Below are 20,505 nucleotides of genomic sequence, written 5' to 3' on the forward strand. Positions count from 1 at the left end.
GCAGGCCTAAGAGCCACACAGCAAAGTTAGAGGTAGAAAGAAAGGGAGAGACCACAGAACTAGGGGTCTGCCTTTATTAGGGTCTGAGAGTGGGGTAGTTTAGGATTTCATGGGTTCACTCGTCATTGGCAAATTTAAGACATAAGAGTAGGAATTAAAGAACAGGAACGAAAAGGCAGGGTTACTCATTGGTCAGTTATCTATGTGTTACCTGGGGATTTCTAAGGAGAACTTCATGGATGGAAGCAACCTGGTTCACATGTGTGAAATGTTGGGGTTGGACTTGCCTGGTTTACAACCCTTCAAGCAAGGCATCTTCTACCTCCATGGACTTCAGGGCACACAACCCAATAGTCCATTATTCCTGAGTGCTATTTCCAGCATTACACATCATGGAGAGGGGAGTTACATGAGACCTGGGGAGCCTGCAATCTGGTGTTCTGAAGGCTTGATGCCTCATTAAGAACCCTTATGGCCTATGGAACTACCCAGAGAAAAAGAGGTAGAGCTTTCTTCCTCTAAGCAATGATCTGAAACCTTCTGAGCACACCTGGGAGGGGGAGCAGCTCTCCTGATTTACACAAAGTCAGCCTATGCACACCACCTAGAAAAGGGTCTACTTTTTTTTTTAAGTGATATTTATTTACTTGAGAAAGAGAGCACATGCATGTGTATAAGGAGGAGGGGCAGAGGATGAGGGAGAGAGAGATTCTCAAGCAGACTCCCTACTGAGCACTAAGCCCTACAGTGGTTCAATCCCATGAACCTGAGATCACAGCCCTGAGATCATGACCTGACCAGAAATCAAGAGTGTGACACTTAACTGACTGAGGCACTCCAAGTGTCTACTGATTAGATACATATGTCAACCTTCCAAGAGGAAGTTGAAAAACTGGTTTACCAGTTGTCATCTCCAAAACATGTAGCACTCACAGGCCATGCTTAACTACCACTAGAGCAGTTTCCAAATGCACTGGGCCAGTGGGGACTACTGTTTAATTCTTGTTGATAACACTTTTTCAACAAATGTGCAGTTTCTAATGTTAATATTTCAAAATAAAGCTAAGTCATTTTTATTCCTTTTACACATATATTACTACAAGAGTAACAGCCATATCACAAGAAGTGTTAAAATTAAAAGAACACTTTCTAAATAAACTATCTGACATGGTTTAACAATATAAAAACAACTACCATTTTTCCAGAGCCCTTTGCTCATATCCCTTTGCTGCCTCTAACCCATAAAATATTCTTAGGTCAAAAATAGTCTCTTTTAGGCAGAAGAAAGAATTAGTGATATAGAAGACCAAATGACAGAGAATAAAGAAGCTGATCAAAAGAGGGACAAACAGCTACTGGACCACGAGGGGAGAATTTGAGAGATAAGTGACACCATAAGACGAAACAACATTAGAATAATTGGGATTCCAGAAGAAGAAGAAAGTGAGAGGGGAGCAGAAGGTATACTGGAGAGAATTATTGGGGAGAATTTCCCCAATATGGCAAAGGGAACGAGCATCAAAATTCAGGAGGTTCAGAGAATGCCCCTCAAAATCAATAAGAATAGGCCCACACCCCGTCACCTAATAGTAAAATTTACAAGTCTCAATGACAAAGAGAAAATCCTGAAAGCAGCCCGGGAAAAGAAGTCTGTAACATACAATGGTAAAAATATTAGATTGGCAGCTGACTTATCCACAGAGACCTGGCAGGCCAGAAAGAGCTGGCATGATATTTTCAGAGCACTAAATGAGAAAAACATGCAGCCAAGAATACTATATCCAGCTAGGCTATCATTGAAAATAGAAGGAGAGATTAAAAGCTTCCAGGACAAACAACAACTGAAAGAATTTGCAAATACCAAACCAGCTCTACAGGAAATATTGAAAGGGGTCCTCTAAGCAAAGAGAGAGCCTACAAGTGGTAGATCAGAAAGGAACAGAGACCATATACAGTAACAGTCACCTTACAGGCAATACAATGGCACTAAATTCATATCTCTCAATAGTTACCCTGAATGTGAATGGGCTAAATGCCCCTGTCAAAAGACACAGGGTATCAGAATGGATAAAAAAACAAAACCCATCTAAATGTTGCCTCCAAGAAACACATTTTAAGCCCGAAGACACCTCCAGATTTAAAGTGAAGGGGTGGAAAAGAATTTACCATGCTAATGGACATCAGAAGAAAGCAGGAGTGGCAATCCTTATATCAGATCAATTAGATTTTAAGCCAAAGACTATAATAAGAGATGAGGAAGGACACTATATCATACTCAAAGGGTCTGTCCAACAAGAAGATTTAACAATTTTAAATATCTATGCCCCCAATGTGGGAGCAGCCAACTATATAAACCAATTAATAACAAAATCAAAGAAACACATCAACAATAATACAATAATAGTAGGGGACTTTAACACTCCCCTCACTGAAATGGACAGGTCATCCAAGCAAAAGATCAGCAAGGAAATAAAGGCCTTAAATGACACACTGGACCAGATGGACATCACAGATATATTCAGAACATTTCATCCCAAAGCAACAGAATACACATTCTTCTCTAGTGCACATGGAACATTCTCCAGAATAGATCACATCCTCGGTCCTAAATCAGGACTCAACCGGTATCAAAAGATTGGGATCATTCCCTGCATATTTTCAGACCACAATGCTCTAAAGCTAGAACTCAACCACAAAAGGAAGTTTGGAAAGATCCCAAATACATGGAGACTAAACAGTATCCTTCTAAAGAATGAATGGGTCAACCGGGAAATTAAAGAAGAATTGAAAAAAATCATGGAAACAAATGATAATGAAAACACAACGGTTCAAAATCTGTGGGACACAACAAAGGCAGTCCTGAGAGGAAAATATATAGCGGTACAAGCCTTTCTCAAGAAACAAGAAAGGTCTCAGGTACACAACCTAACCCTACACCTAAAGGAGCTGGAGAAAGAACAAGAAAGAAACCCTAAGCCCAGCAGGAGAAGAGAAATCATAAAGATCAGAGCAGAAATCAATGAAATAGAAACCAAAAAAACAATAGAACAAATCAACGAAACTAGGAGCTGGTTCTTTGAAAGAATTAATAAAATTGATAAACCCCTGGCCCGACTTATCAAAAAGAAAAGAGAAAGGACCCAAATAAATAAAATCATGAATGAAAGAGGAGAGATCACAACTAACACCAAAGAAATACAAACTATTATAAGAACATACTATGAGCAACTCTACGGCAATAAATTTGACAATCTGGAAGAAATGGATGCATTCCTAGAAACATATAAACTACCACAACAGAACCAGGAAGAAATAGAAAGCCTGAACAGACCCATAACCAGTAAGGAGATTGAAACAGTCATTAAAAATCTCCAAACAAACAAAAGCCCAGGGCCAGACGGCTTCCCGGGGGAATTCTACCAAACATTTAAAGAAGAACTCATTCCTATTCTCCTGAAACTGTTCCAAAAAATAGAAATGGAAGGAAAACTTCCAAACTCATTTTATGAGGCCAGCATCACCTTGATCCCAAAACCAGACAAGGATCCCACCAAAAAAGAGAGCTATAGACCGATATCCTTGATGAACACAGATGCGAAAATACTCAACAAAATACTAGCCAATAGGATTCAACAGTACATTAAAAAGATTATTCACCACGACCAAGTGGGATTTATTCCAAGGCTGCAAGGTTGGTTCACCATCCGCAAATCAGTCAATGTGATACAACACATCAATAAAAGAAAGAACAAGAACCATATGATACTCTCAATAGATGCTGAAAAAGCATTTGACAAAGTACAGCATCCCTTCCTGATCAAAACTCTTCAAAGTGTAGGGATAGAGGGCACATACCTCAATATCATCAAAGCCATCTATGAAAAACCCACCGCAAATATCATTCTCAATGGAGAAAAACTGAAAGCTTTTCCGCTAAGGTCAGGAACACGGCAGGGATGTCCATTATCACCACTGCTATTCAACATCGTACTAGAGGTCCTAGCCTCAGCAATCAGACGACAAAAGGAAATTAAAGGCATCCAAATCGGCAAAGAAGAAGTCAAATTATCACTCTTCGCAGATGATATGATACTATACGTGGAAAACCCAAAAGACTCCACTCCAAAACTGCTAGAACTTATACAGGAATTCAGTAAAGTGTCAGGATATAAAATCAATGCACAGAAATCAGTTGCATTTCTCTACACCAACAGCAAGACAGAAGAAAGAGATATTAAGGAGTCAATCCCATTTACAATTGCATCCAAAACCATAAGATACCTAGGAATAAACCTAACCAAAGAGACACAGAATCTATACTCAGAAAACTATAAAGTACTCATGAAAGAAATTGAGGAAGACACAAAGAAATGGAAAAATGTTCCATGCTCCTGGATTGGAAGAATAAATATTGTGAAAATGTCTATGCTACCTAAAGCAATCTACACATTTAATGCAATTCCTATCAAAGTACCATCCATCTTTTTCAAAGAAATGGAACAAATAATTCTAAAATTTATATGGAACCAGAAAAGACCTCGAATAGCCAAAGGGATATTGAAAAAGAAAGCCAACGTTGGTGGCATCACAATTCCGGACTTCAAGCTCTATTACAAAGCTGTCATCATCAAGACAGCATGGTACTGGCACAAAAACAGACACATAGATCAATGGAACAGAATAGAGAGCCCAGAAATAGACCCTCAAATCTATGGTCAACTAATCTTCGACAAAGCAGGAAAGAATGTCCAATGGAAAAAAGACAGCCTTTTCAATAAATGGTGCTGGGAAAATTGGACAGCCACATGCATGCAAAAAATGAAATTGGACCATTTCCTTACACCACACACAAAAATAGACTCAAAATGGATGAAGGACCTCAATGTACGAAAGGAATCCATCAAAATCCTTGAGGAGAACATGGGCAGCAACCTCTTCGACCTCTGCCGCAGCAACATCTTCCTAGGAACAACGCAAAAGGCAAGGGAAGCAAGGGAAAAAATGAACTACTGGGATTTCATCAAGATCAAAAGCTTTTGCACAGCAAAGGAAACAATTAACAAAACCAAAAGACAACTGACAGAATGGGAGAAGATATTTGCAAACGACATATCAGATAAAGGACTAGTGACCAGAATCTATAAAGAGCTTAGCAAACTCAACACCCAAAGAACAAATAATCCAATCAAGAAATGGGCAGAGGACATGAACAGACATTTCTGCAAAGAAGACATCCAGATGGCGAACAGACACATGAAAAAGTGCTCCATATCACTCGGCATCAGGGAAATACAAATCAAAACCACAATGAGATATCACCTCACACCAGTCAGAATGGCTAAAATCAACAAGTCAGGAAATGACAGATGCTGGCGAGGATGCGGAGAAAGGGGAACCCTCCTACACTGTTGGTGGGAATGCAAGCTGGTGCAGCCACTCTGGAAAACAGCATGGAGGTGCCTCAAAATGTTGAAAATAGAACTGCCCTATGACCCAGCAATTGCACTATTGGGTATTTACCCTAAAGATACAAAGGTAGTGATCCAAAGGGACACATGCACCCGAATGTTTATAGCAGCAATGTCCACAATAGCCAAACTATGGAAAGAACCTAGATGTCCATCAACAGATGAATGGATCAAGAAGATGTGGTATATATACACAATGGAATACTATGCAGCCATCAAAAGAAATGAAATCTTGCCATTTGCAACAACATGGATGGAACTAGAGCGTATCATGCTTAGCGAAATAAGTCAAGCAGAGAAAGACAACTATCATATGATCTCCCTGATATGAGGAAGTGGTGATGCAACATGGAGGCTTAAGTGGGTAGAAGAATAAATGAAACAAGATGGGATTGGGAGGGAGACAAACCATAAGTGACTCTTAATCTCACAAAACAAACTGAGGGTTGCCGGGGGGAGGGGGTTTGGGAGAAGGGGGTGGGATTATGGACATTGGGGAGGGTATGTGATTTGGTGAGTGCTGTGAAGTGTGTAAACCTGGTGATTCACAGACCTGTACCCCTGGGGATAAAAATATATGTTTATAAAAAATTAAAAAAAAAAAAAGAAAGAAAAAAAAAATAGTCTCTTTTATAAACAAACAAAAACCCAGGCTCTTAAATACAGAGAACAAATCAGTGATTACTAGAGAGAGGGTGTGTGAAGAAATGGATGAAATAGGTGAAAGAGATTAAGAGTACACTTTTCTTGGTAAGTACTGAGTAATATATAGAACTGTTGAATCACTACATTGTACACCTAAAACTAATATAACATTGTATGTTAATTATACTGGAATTTAAAAAATTTTTAAATTAGTTTCTTTTAAAGTGTCCTTTCTAATCTACTTGTGACTGAGAAATCCCAGTCTGTTAGGAAATAAGTCAAGACCCCATAAATTCTACCAAGATATTTCCCCTTGAGCCCCACTGATTCCCAAATTCATTACTGGGATGACTTGAAGATGTTGCTTCTTCACCTGATACTAACAATTTGAAAACAGACCTTTCAACACTAACTTTGTGTTAAATTTACCCATGAGATATTACTAAAGAATGGGCTGAGAGCAGTGGAAAGATATTTTTTGGATCCACCTAGTTCACAATAAAATAATAATGATTTCTCTTGCTTCCCTCCATTTCTGTCTTCGAAAACATAAAAAACAAAAAACAAAGAACAACAACAACAAAAAAAACCCAACCTGCAAAAAGAAATGATTTTCCTCACCTCTAGCACTAAAATATCACTCAACGAAGGAGGGAATCAGCCCACCCCTGTATGGGGTTGGTTTAAGAACACGGCCATGCAGACTAGCATGAAATAAAGGGAGCAAAGGCAAAAAGAGGCAGAACCATCACTGTCCTCAAAGTCCTTGCAATTTCGAAGACAAAAAAAAGTAAATAAAAAGAGAGAGAGAGAGAACACAGCTGTGAACAATTAAAAAGCAGTACATCAACAGGTGCAAAATGTTCTTGTTCAAATGAAATGCACACAAATGCCAAGAAGACTAACTTCCTGTTCCCACTGTGGGGAAGACTGTGGGGGAAGACAGTCCTTTAAACAACTGTTTATCACACGGGGAAATCGGGTTCACCACAGAGATAAAAACAACCCAAAATTGCTCATTTGCCAAAAGAAGAGAACGGTCAAGAGCACATGTGAATGGTACTCTCCCTTATGACCACACCGCTGAAGCATGGGGCTGCCAGCTAGCCAGCTGTGGCAGAGAGCTAGGGTGCAACTGATCTCAGCCTCCAATGTGAGGCCAAGCAAGGCATCTGAACCCAAACAGGTTGGCCAAACATGCTGGTTCTCACAGGTCTCTGTGAAAATGAGGAAGCAACAAGTTTTGCAAGCTTGTCCTTTCTTCCAAAGAATAGAGATAGCAAAAGGTGAACAAAATAACAGATCCTCTCTAGTAACCCCACAATTCTATGAAGATGGAAGCCCTCTTTTAGCACTTCTTCACCAAAAATGCTTACATTTGTAGATCAAGCCCCACAGATGAACACAAAGCAGACCAACCCCTTCCTGTAGTTAATAATCAGTAAAACAATCAAAGGTAAAGAAAGAAAAAAAAAAAAGGAAAATCACACAGAAATAGAATCTTGTGTTTCTTTTATATTATTTTATTACCATCTCTCTCAAGCTCTAGACTTAAACAAAAATCACAAGACATATAATACACCTGAGGCTTAGAAAGAGTTTTCCCCACTGGTTTTATAATTATAATTATTTAAGACATCTCATTCATATAACTTTAAGAGGAAAATTATGCAGTAATTTAACTTTGAATTTATTTTTTTAATGGTGCTTTCCCATATTTCCTATAGTATATAGCTTCCTCTGAATTTTTATTTTACAGATTAGCCAAGGACATCTGGATGACTCAGGAGATTTTTCCAAGGCAACCTGAATATGTAGGACTCCTCCCAGTCAGGCCTGGGAGCATTTCCTCTACCTCCAGGCTAATCTATCATCTTTCCTAAACAGAAAGACAAGGAAACCAGATGGTATTGCCCATTGTCACAGTCCCTAATATATTCATCTCTTAAGAACCCCCTAAAGGTTATTTCAAAATCTCACTTGAGGGGCACCTGGGTGGCTCAATGGGTTAAGCCTCTGCCTTCAGTTTGGGTCATGATCCCAAGGTTCTGGGATCAAGCCCCAAGTTGGGCTCTCTGCTCAGCAGGGAGCCTGCTTCTCCCTCTCTCTCTGCCTGCCTCTTTGCCTACTTGTGATCTCTTTCTCTGTCAAATAAACAAATAAATTTTAAAAAAAAATTTTTTTTCCCCAAAAAATCTCACTTGAGCACACTGTAATGACCAACTAAAAAACATCATTCGGTACAGTTTGTACTCTTGAGGATAAAACAGGTAAAAGTCAGCTCTGCTGGCCAATGCAAGTGGTGCTATCAATGGCCTGAAGAATAATGGTCCCTGAGAGTCAATGGAAGAGAGCTGGTGACATCAAAGAGAACTAACGGACATGAGAGCTTTTTGCTGCCACCACCACCACCAGGACCACCCTCTCGGTGCCGCTTCAAGGACACACAACTACTCTCTCACATAAGGATGGATCTATAAGCAGAGAGTATCAGAAGGCCCTGAGTGGGATCTGCTGCCCCATCCTGAGGAGACTGAAAGTCAGCCCCCCTGAGTAGCTACTTAAGGATGGGATGGAATCTTAATCATATTTGTGCCCCACCTACCACAAATCCTGGCATATAGGAAGCACCCAATACACTCTGACTCAACAGTAAAATGGACAGATGAATGAATGAATGAATGGATTTGAAATATAAAATAAGAAAGGTCACATGGATCCTCTGTCTTCCCCAGTAATAGTCAAGGCTTTTAATTTGTCCTTATCTTTATAACAGCCCTCCAGATAGGTAGTGTTCTCCTCATTTTGTGGAGCAGGGAACAGAGGCTCAGTGAGTTAAATAGTTTGTCTAAGGCCGTAGTAATTAATGCTAAGTGTGGAACAGGAATTTGAACTTTTACTTCTTCTATCAAAACCTGTATCTTTCCAAAACACCAAATCATCTTCTTAAGGGCAGTTTAACTCTGCAAAGTTTCCCAAGTAAAATTTAAAAATAAGCAAAGATAAATATGCTAATTTCAAAACTAAAAAATTATATTTCTCAGACTGTCTACTGTAAATAATAAAAAGCCAAACATGCCCAAACACAAAAGGAGTCCAGGGGATAAGAAAAGCACAGAGCCAACTAAGGCTTCCTCCTCCAACCCCACCTCAGTGGGAATTCACTGGTCATACCACTGGCCTCTCTGATCAGATCAGATTGTTAAATCTCTGAGAGCAAGTACTATATCTTCTACCTATATATATATATTTTTCTACCATGACATCCATCCCCACACTGTATGTAACACAAAATGTTAGTTGGATTAATGTTGAATTAATGAATGAACAAATAAAAGGCAAACTCTATAAACAAATTAAACGTAATAATAGCAAAAAACAAAAAACAAACAAACAAAAACCCCTGAAGTGCCCCCTGGCTATGGAGAGGGTTAGGTTTTCTTTTGGTTATTAGAGCAAACACAGTCCTACTCTTATTTTTCCCCTGACTGCAAGCCCAAGCAGGCCTAACAGCATCTCCTGTCTTCACTACAATTTGAAAGAAGTGGATAATGCCAATCTGCAGATCAAAAAACTATCATCTTGGCCATTTATCCAGCTCTATATTTCTCATAATGAATCTTTAAATGATCTCATTATCATCTATCAGTAGTTTTAAGTTCAGTGATAGAATTCTTTGGAGAAGATGGACCCTGTAGAATAAAGGTCATATGGATTCAAGTCACAAAGAAAAGCAATAAGAGGCACCTAGGTGGTACAGCATGTTAGGCATCCAACTCTTGGTTTCAGCTCAGGTCATGATCTGGGTCGTGAGATGAAGTCCCACTCTGGGTTCCATGCTCAGCATGGAGTCTGCTTGAGATTCTCTCTCCCTCTCTTTTCCTCTAAAATAAATAAGTAAATCCAAAAAAAACAAAACAAAGGCATAATTCCCCCCAACATACACACATATAACAAATTCACTTCTGGATATCTTGATAAATCACAAATAGAAACTGTTTTTTAAAATTGCATGTTTGGCCAATATGGTACTGGCACAAAAATTGACACATAGATGAATGGAACAGAATAGAAAACGCAGAAATTAACCCCCAGTTATATGGTCAATTAATCTTTGACAAAGAGGGAAGAATACCCAGTGGGAAAAAGACAGTCTCTTCAACAAATGGTGATGGGAAAACTGGACAGCAACACTCAAAAGAATGAAACTGGACCACCTGCTTACACCATACACAAAAATAAACTCAAAATGGATTAAAGTCCTAAATGTGAGACCTGAAATTGTAAAAATCCTATAAAAGAACATAGGCAATGACTTCTTTGACATTGGTTGTAGCAACTTCTTTCTAGATATAGCTCTTGACAGAAGGAAAACAAAAAGAAAAATAAAATACAGGGACTACATCAAAATAAAAAAACTTCTGCACAGTGAAGGAAACAATCAACAAAACTAAAAGGCAACTGAGGGGACTGAGTGGCTCAGTCAGTTAAGCATCTGACTCCTGATTTCACCTCAGGTCATCATCTCAGGGTTGTGAGATCTAGCCCCACATCAGGCCTAAGCTCAGCACAGTCTGCTTGAAAGTCTCTCTTCCCTCTCTCTCTGTACCCCCCACCATTCCCACACTCTCTAAAATTAATAAATAAAATCTTCCACACAAAAAAAAACCTAAAAGGCAACCTAAGGAATGGGAGAAGATATTTGCAAATGAAATATCCAATAAGAGGTTAGTATCCAAAATATATAAAGAACTTATAAAAAAAAAAAAAATAATAATAATCACCCAAAAAAACCCCCAAATAATCCTGTTAAAAAATGGGCAGAAGACATGAATAGACATTTTCCCAAAGAAGACATACATATGGCCAACAGATACACGAAAGGATGTTCAATATTACTTAACATCAAGGAAATACAAATCAAAACTATGATAAGGTACCACCTCACACCTGTCAGAATGGCTAAAATCAACAACACAAGAAACAACAGGTGTGGCAAAGATGTGGCAAGAGGGGAACCCTCTTGCACTATTGGTGGTAATGCAAACTGGTGCAGCCAATTTGGAAAAGTAAGGAATAGGCTCATAAAAGTTAAAAATTGAACTACCCTAAATCTAGCTTCACACTACTGGGTATTTACCCAAAGAATACAAAAATACTAACTCAAAGGCATAATTATACCCTTATGTTTACAGCAGCATTATCTACAATAGCCCAAGTGTCCATCAATAAGTGAATGGATAAAGATTGGTGTATATGCATACAATGTAATATTACTCAGCCATAAAAAAGAATGAAATCTTGCCATTTGCAACAACATGGATGGAGCTAAAGATTGTTATGCTACGTGAAACAAGTCAGTCAAAGAAAGACAAATACCATTTATGATTTCACTCATGTGGAATTTAAGAAACAAAAACTAGCAAAGCAAAAAAAAAAGAGAGAGAGAGAGAGTAAGGCAAACCAAGAAACAGACTCTTAACTATAGAGCAAAAACTGATAGTTACCGTATCTATATGGTGCTGGGGGTTAAACAGGTGATAGGGATTAAGGAGGGCACTTATGATGACCACCAGGTGATGTACGCCAATGCTAAATCACCATATTGTACACCTGAAACTAATACTACACCATTAAGTAACTGGAATTTAAATTAAAAGTTTTTTTAAAAACTTCATGTTTGGCAAGAGCTTGGAAGTTGTCACATGGGCATTTCGTATTATACCAGCAGGTCCAACAATGACAACTCTCTGCTAATTTATGCAATAGTTCATATAGCACAGATGATCTTAAATAAACAATGGCCTCCCCTGGGTCAGCCTTTCCATTCAACAGGGGCTGTGAGCAAGGAACTCTCAAAACTGAGCAGAAGGTTCACTTTTCATCCCACAGTCAGCCTTCTGAACGTGCTCTGGTAAAACTTTCCAATGCCCTCTTGATTTCCAAATTCAATAAGACCATTCAACCCCTGTCTTCTAAGACCTCTCAGCAACGTCTGAGGCTCTGACAGCATCTGCCTGTCCCCCTCCACAGTTATCAGGATTCCACTCTCCCAGTCTCTCTCTGACCATCGGTGGTCTCTGATGATGAATGGAACAGAACAGAAAACGCAGGCCCTCTTCCTCCACGGAGCCCTGAAAATTTACTGCTGCCTGGAGTGCTGTCCTGAGCAAAATCATCCATCCTGAATTTTCCTGACTTTACCTAAATTTGCTTACCAGTGGAGAAATGCTAAATGAAGGATAGCAAGAAGAAGGGAGTAAGAGGAGGGAGAAGACGACGATAAACCACAGGCTTGCTCAACTACACCTGTGTGATTGGCAACCACACAGCCAAGAATCAACCATGTATGGAATTTAGTTGAGGCTGTTCAATGGCAGGAATTCAAGGCCTGATGCTAAAAAGTCACCTTCATTTGCTTAAAATGATATACAGTTAAAACAGCTGCCTGCCAACAGACAAGTCAGAATTACTACAGTTGACAAAAATAATAGCCAGTATAAGCTGGTAACAGCTCCAGCAGGGACAGGCTGAATCCTGAACAAATCATTTTTCATAAAGGTAGACATCAGACTAGCTGGCATTTTCCAGTCTTAAATATAGTCATCCCAAAGTCCCTATTTCCCATCTCTCCTGTATCACTCCCAGTGTCCCTCAGACCCCACTTTCACCTCATCTCCCAAGTTGTAGAAAATGCTTACTCCACAAAGATAAATCATGTATAAGATCTTATTCTAGGTGACCAAGGTCAAATTGGTGTTCTGAGACCAATTCCAATGTGTGTGTGTGTGTGTGTGTGTGCATGCGGGGATGGGTCCCCACACAATGAAGCAATTCTTGGACACCAACAGGGTGTCCAAGGAGAATTCAACTCAATTCTGATGCTATCTACCCAGACATACCATCAGATCCCAGAGGCTGAGGGTTCACTCCTGCAACACTGTTCTCCCATGCCACTTGAGGAGGCCAGTCGCAGTTGTTACCTGTCCTTCTGACTTAACTGCTATACATGAGAGGGTCCCACAACCTCCTCCTTGGATTTCAGATGTCACTCATAAATGCAGGTCCTGTAATTCTGACTGACTAGCTATAAAATCAGAGGTTCCCAGGATCTCCTCTTCAGGTTCCATTAATTTGCTACAGTGGCTCAGAGAACTCAGAGAAACATCTTACTTACTAGATTATCATTTCATTTAAAAAGGATGTAACTCAGAAACAGCCAGAAGGAAGAGTTGAGTTGGACAAGGTATGGGGAAAGGGCAGAGAGCTTCCAAACTCTCTCTAGGTGCTATACTCTCCCCAATCTCTGGGTATTCATCAACCCGGAAGGTCTCCAAACACTGTCCTTTGGAATTTTATGAAGGCTTCATTACATACATTGATTAAATCACTGGCCATTAGCAACTAAGTCAGCTTTGAGCCCCTCTACCCTCCCTAGAGATGGGGAAGGGGTAGGAAGGACTAAAAGTTCTAACCCTCTTATCACCAGGTTAGCTCCACTGGCTACCCATCCTTAAGTGCTTTTCAAAAGTTTCCACATTAACATAACAAATAACACCTTTTATCACTCTCAACGCTTAGGATATTCCAAGGGTTTTAGAAGCTGTGCATTGGGAATTATAAACAAAGACCAAATATATATAAGAAATATATTTTGGTTATCTGAATAATCAAATATATATATTTCTTATAAGTCACAATATCACTCACAAAGGTCTAAGTTATCCGACCCACCCAAATTTGTCTTTTTAAGGTCTTTAACATGACTATAGAGTACTACAGAGACCACAGGAATGGGGTACTGTGTCATTCCAGACTCCTTCCCATGAACCAACCCCCAAATCCTCAATAAACTCACATGGGGAAAACAGAATTATAAGTAATAAACATAAGAGGCTGGGCACATCTAATAATTGCTTGCAAGAAAAACTAGGAACCAGAATGAATAGAAAGTGAAATATCTGGAGTTCTACTTTCATTGGCCAATTCATCCTCATCCAACTCGTGAATTTCCAAGGCTACTTGTTGGGTATTTGTATTCCAGCATTACATCCTTAAGTGCTACCCATCCTTAAGTGCTTTTCAAAAGTTTCCACATTAACATAACAAATAACACCTTCTATCGCTCTTAAGTGCTACCCATCCTTAAGTGCTTTTCAAAAGTTTCCACATTAACATAACAAATAACACCTTCTATCGCTCTCAACGCATTCCAAGGCACTCTAGACCACCCTACACTTCTTTCCATGACAGTGCCTAGTCCCACCAGGCAGAACCACTCACAGGCGCCAGGGCCACATACAACCCTCCATAAATCTAATCCACCCCAATGAGAGCATGCCCTCCATTTTCCACTTTGTGGCAATTAGAATCTCTTTCCAGTTATGGGAGATGGAAAAATGTAGTAAATACACATTAAATAGAGTCAAGAAGAAAGGACAAATGCAAATCACACTAAACAAAAAAACAAGTATAATTTGAATAATCTGTTATTTTTAGGTTTTAGAAACAGAAACCAACAGAATTTCTAAAACCAGTTAATCCTAAACAACACTGTGCTTCTACAGCCAAGTTGGAAATTCCTTCCTAACTATGACTCAAAATCCAGAAGCCACAGAAGAAAAGAATGATAAATATAACCACATAAACATCAGAAATTTCAGGCTGGTAAAAATCAGTATAAAGACAGACAACAAAAACTTCCAAAGAGTATTTGCAAGTTTTATCACAAAATCTACTTCCCTGATATACAAAACGCTCCTAGAAATCCATGAGAAAAAAAGATACAATCCACATACAGAAAGGGCTCGTACAATCACCTGAAAGGTGCGCAACTTCTCATAATAATAGAAATGTACATTAAAACTACATTAAAAGGCACACTTTCCACTTATCTGTTTGGTAAACTCCAAAAATGTGGTAACATGGTCTACTGCTAAGAATGTGGTAAAACAGGCACCTTCACCCACTGCTGATGGGGGTGTGCAATGTCAATCAAAACTACAAATGCATATGCTCTCTGATTTAACGATTCCAGATCTGGGAATTTATCCTTAAGGTTATGCTTGCATATAATTAAGTGCAATGTAATTTAGTGAAATGAAATATGTTATTCATGGTATCTTGTTTGTATAAGCAAATGAGGAAATCAGTTAAATGTTCATTAAGAGAGGACTAACCAGTTCAATAAATTATGGTATGTATATTAAATGGGACACCAGGCATCTGTAAATAGAAGGGGGGTTTGCGGCGGGGATGGAAAGGAGAGAGAAAGAATGAGCAGGAAGGAAGCTTTGTATGCACTGATGTGGATGTGGAAGGATCTCCAAGACACATTAAGCATGAAAAGCAAAGTGTGCAGAAAAACGGGTATGAGACCTTTTGGATAGACGGAGGGTGGTGATTGATATATTCTTAAATTTATAAATAGGTAAGAAAATTCTAGAAAGATACATAAGAAACAATAACAGTGACTATGGGGACAGAGACAGAGTAGACAGAAGTAGACTCTGAATGAATACCTTTTGATAATGGATTTTATTTTTGAACCATGTAATGATATCACCTAATTTTTAAAAAAACAAAAATAATGAGTTTTTTAAACATATCACAGTTTTCTTTTATACCAGATTCCATATCAGCAAGCCGACGCCTAAGAAGACTACATGTCCACTTTCCTCTGATGTTCTTTTTGTCTCCTCCGTCATTTACCTCTCCCCATTCTCAGGGAATCCTTAATACTTCCTCATGGTACTTAATTTACCAATTCTCTATCCTCGAGCCTGTTCCCACGACAAGGAATTTCAGAAAACAGAAATTATTCTTGAATATCATAATTGGAAACTAAAACACATGGAATCCATTTTCTTAAAACTGCAGTAGGTAAAGCTGAAAGAGCTGAAACCTTTTGGATTAATCAGATGAGAATGGCTGGTTGGTCTTGTTGGACAGGGATGAGTCTGAAAGGCAACCACCCTCCATAGCCTCTTCCCCAGCACTTATCTAGGTGGTCTGATCCACAGTCTGGCACAGTGCGGTATCGAAAGTCCAGTGCCTTCGACAGCATCAACCACGACTGGAGCTGAGCAGGGAAGCCGCCAAGTCCCCCATGGGTCCTGGCATAAAAGACTCTGTTTGACATCCCAGACGACCCACCTGGATGGAGGTACCTGGGTGTGTACTTGCACGGTACGGAATTGTACTCAAATTTTTCCGGTTGTTTACCTTTGCATCCTAAAAATTTCCAGAAATGACTTTCCCTGGTGATAAACTGCACTCTCCAACATTTCAGGCCATAGTTTTTGCATGACTGCTTAGCCTCTGTATAATTTGAGCTAGTTCCTTCTTATCATCATATCTTATAGGGCAATTAGAACCACTTTAATTCTTTCCTAATAGAATCTAGTGCTCATCTATCTAAATCCTTTTATCAAGCGATCCATTGGTAACAACACATGTGCTTTCCATTCACAGAAGTGCTTTATTTTGTTTTGTCTTGTTTTAGCTTTTTCTTTTTTTTTGTATCATCTTGGGAATTGAGGGTCAAGAAAGTTAGTTGAGAAAAATTTAGCTCATGTATAATAAAACTCCTCTTTCCCTTCATCCAAAACTAAGTCCTCAGAGGGCAAAGTTAATGTAGTTCCCCTTCAGTGGATATGAGAAGACACATGGGCAGCCCCAAGATGGCCAGGCAGGCATCGAGACCATGTATGGTATATAGTCTCACACGCGCTCTCCTTATGCTGCGTTCCAGCCCGCCTTGTGCCTTTACTGTTGGCAACTATAGGGTCAACTGAGCCGCCAGAGTCAGACAGCCTTACACTGCTGGAGAAATCTAGAGAATCAGTCTATTCATTAAAGACTACCCCCCAATAAATCTTTCTAAAAAGAAGGAACCAAAAGCTTTCCTTTTGGACCTTGGCCAAGTTCTCATTTTACAACCAGCAGCAGGTCCCAGCACTCCAAAACAGAAACAGTAACTGCATATTTTCCTCTTTTCCTTCTGCAGCTGGAGAGCAAGCATGAAGTCCCCAGGGACAGACCACGGCGGGTGTGGGGGTGGGGCTAGGCTGTCTCCAGGAGCCTTCTCACCTGCCTGCCTGTTACAAGAACAAATGCAAACATTTTCCTTTCAGTCTGGCAGTATAAATTTCCAAAAGGCACCCTCTGCATTTGGCCTTCATGCACATCGGTTAATATATGAACTAAAAACGTGAAATATATCCCAGGAATAACACTGAAATAGGCAAAACAATGTAAAGCCTCCTTAACCTATCCCAAAACTACCTGTTCTCCTGAAGTGTCACTTACCCCAGGTAGTATCAGTCCTTCCTGAAGCAGTTGCTTTTTGACACTTTTCTTGGAAACGGAATACCATCCTAACAAGCTGTTACTCCCCTCCACAGAGCTACTGAAGACTAATAATTGAGCTACAAACACCAGGTTTGGCAAACTTGGGCTACAGAAAACCATTAATCTTATGACGGCATTTTAGAGGTCTCCACAAAATCACATCTCCAAATGAAATAAACCTAGTCTCCCAAACTGGGCTACACTGGAACAAGGAAACAAACAGCCTGAGACAGCAATGAATTACAAATGGCATGCTAATTACCAGTCGACATCCAGAAATAGCTGAAGACTGCAGGATTTTTGTTGTTGTTGTTGTTGTTAAAATAACTACAGCCTTTATTCTAGGGTTGGGCAAAAGCATCTGATTTATTCAAATGCTTCAGCTTCTAAACATAATCGCGTTTATATGTACTTATCTAGGAGGGGGTGTGGGAGGAGAGAAACTCTGGGGGCAGGGGCATGGGTTCCCAGAGACAGCGGTGGGTGGTCAGTAGAGAGCAGCAGACCACCGGGGCATGTTCGCAGGCAGGCACCATCAAACCCACCTGCTGAAGCTGACGTTATGGGGAGAGGCACACCTGGGACAGGGGACAACTGGACACTCTCCTGCTTGCCCCGTTAGCGGTGCTCATCTCAGACCCTACAGAAAAAGGAAAGGGACAGTGGTAACCAAGTTTCTACAGCGTCTTTCAGCACTTTCATCACTTATTGGTGAATAACCAGGAATGGTGCCCAGGAGATTTGTACAGAGTTTTGACTAGAGTCCTGCTTTCAAGATATTTACAATCTGCTAAAAAGGAAAATAAGAAAAAGTTCATGAGCGTGACAGAAACAGGTCCGCTGAGCTAGGTTCCCTAAGGACAAGATGAGCATCTCTCTGTGCATGTGTGAGATCAGCTTGGGAGATAAAATACTTCACCAGAGATTCCGGGTCATGCTAGGAATGAAGAGTGTGTCCTAAAATGTTTACTTCCAAAATCTGGAGTTTGAGCCCTGTTGAGAGACCCCTTCCTCTCGCCCCAAACTTCAACCTTGTATTACCTTGTTATCCCTCTAAATATGTCCCATCAACCCACCCCTGCTCTCAAGTTCTAGAATATTCCAGCAGGAAGTCTCCTTCAAGGTATTCTGGTCCAGCAAATGTTTCTCCAGCTTCATGGAGCTGCAGGCAAACGGTGTTCTTGTATCAAAGATTAGGAAAGTCTAGATTAAACAACATTGAGGTTTTCTTTACCACAGCACTTCTCACAGTCTAATATGCCCATGGTGCATTAAGAATCTCCAAGAAAAGGGAATGCCTGGGTGGCTCAGTCAGGTCAGCATCCAACTCTGGATCTCAGCTCAGGTCATGATCTCAGGGTTGTGAGATCAAGCCCCTCATGGACTCTGTCCTGGGTGCAGAGCCTGCTTAAGACTCTTTCTCTCCCTCTCCTTCTGCCCTCCTGACCAAATAAATAAATAAATAAATAAGAATTTCCAAGAAAAGGATTTAACAGACAGTATCTGTAAAATTCAGTTGACTGGAAAATCTTTCCTTTTGCCCACCTCCTAAAGCTATTCTGAACACACCCTGGGCTAGGCTCTGGGCCCACCTTCTCCTTCCACAGTTGGCAAAACGTTTGCTGAGCACCTACGCCCGCCAGGCACACGCTGGATGTCAAGGATATAAACATGGAAAAGACCCACTCCTCAGGTGTTCAGAAACTCTGTAACGTGAGGTGCTTAAAGTAAAGCTGCTGGTTAGCAACTGGTTTCAGAGCTTGAACTAGCTGCTAGCTCCCCAGTGACCTTACTTTCTTTTTTACCACAGCCCATCTCTGATGAGAAGAGGGGTTCAGCTTGAGAAATTTAAGACCAGATGAAGGTCTCCGTAAGCTGAAATCCTTCATTAAAATATAACACAAAGTATTCCTTTTGCTTGAACAATCCTGTTGGGTGTCCCATACAACGAAGGAATTCTTGAATAAGGCGGCTGACAATATAAAGATGACCTAAAGATACCAAATTCGCTTATCCTGCTGTTGAGTACTCAAGTTTTCATTTCATGGCCAATTCTCGCATACCTGACCCAAAAATAAGCCGAGATGATTCTAAGCATCTCCACGAGGACAAGCCTATACAATAGGCAGCAACACCACTCAGTACAGGCACTGGTCCCTGAATCACAGATCTTCCTTGGCCATGTCCTTAGGACAAAGACCATCAGAGCAGAGGTTGTCCCTCTTCTTCTTTTTAAAAATTTTATGTATGTATGTATGTATTTGAGAGAAAGAGTGCACGCGAGAGAGAACATGACGCGGGGAGGCGGGGGGGAGGGGCAGAGGAGAGGAAGACTCCTCTCAGACTCCTCTCAGACTCCCTCTGAGCAGGGAGCCCAACTCAGGGCTCAATCTCAGGACCCTGGGATAATGACCTGAGCTGAAGGCAGACTATTAACCGACAGAGTCACCCATGTACCCCGAAGTTGCCGCTTTTGTTCCCAGGGCCCCCCAACAAGGGTTCAGTTTCCCACCACAACCGTCCATTCTGCCTCAAGAGGTTGAGGAGGCAAAGGTGGGTGGAAGCATGAGAAGAAAAGCCACAATTTCCTCTTTGTGCTCTGGATTAGCCCCACCTGTAAGAAAGTACTGGCTGGGCTTCAAAACCCGGGCTCTCCAGAGATAAGCAAGGACCAGAAGCTATGGCTGGGGAAGGTGGAATTCCTCAGGGACCAAAAACTTGTCAGACACTGGGCAGAGCCAGATGGGCTATGACCAGCTATTCCTATTTCCAGTATATTCTCCTGAATACAGGCATTTTCTCTCCGGACAGAGCCAACAGAGCCCCTTTACCATGAAAGACTGATCTGTGCAAGCATCAGGTGATCATAGGTAGGCAACTTTTCAACCCACCCCTTCTTCTGAGGAGAACAGCATCCTTGAGGAGCCCAGGAGCAGTGGACTCCCTCCCTCTTGTTTCTACACCCCTACAAGAGTACCCTAAAACACACTTCACCACCAATGCAGACATCACCAACAGCATCCATGAGGAGGTCGCAAGT

General features: G+C 40.6%; 1 protein-coding gene across 6 annotated transcripts in view; it reads right to left on the reverse strand.

The window, feature by feature from the left end:
• Positions 1–20,505, reverse strand: part of LDLRAD4 (low density lipoprotein receptor class A domain containing 4) — a 417,410-nt gene that overhangs the window by 317,115 nt on the left and 79,790 nt on the right. Inside the window, exon 3 of one of the 6 annotated variants that reach the window (XM_013051372.2) lies at positions 18,011–18,105. The exons of the other annotated variants lie outside the window; for them this stretch is intronic. The gene's annotated coding sequence lies outside the window, so the exon portion shown is untranslated. The remainder of the gene's footprint in view (positions 1–18,010; positions 18,106–20,505) is intronic. 6 annotated transcript variants of the gene reach the window in all.

Source organism: Mustela putorius, unplaced genomic scaffold (genome assembly GCF_011764305.1).
Source record: "Mustela putorius furo isolate JIRA1106 unplaced genomic scaffold, ASM1176430v1.1 tig00003858_pilon_pilon_pilon, whole genome shotgun sequence".
NCBI classification, from domain to species: Eukaryota; Metazoa; Chordata; class Mammalia; order Carnivora; family Mustelidae; genus Mustela; species Mustela putorius.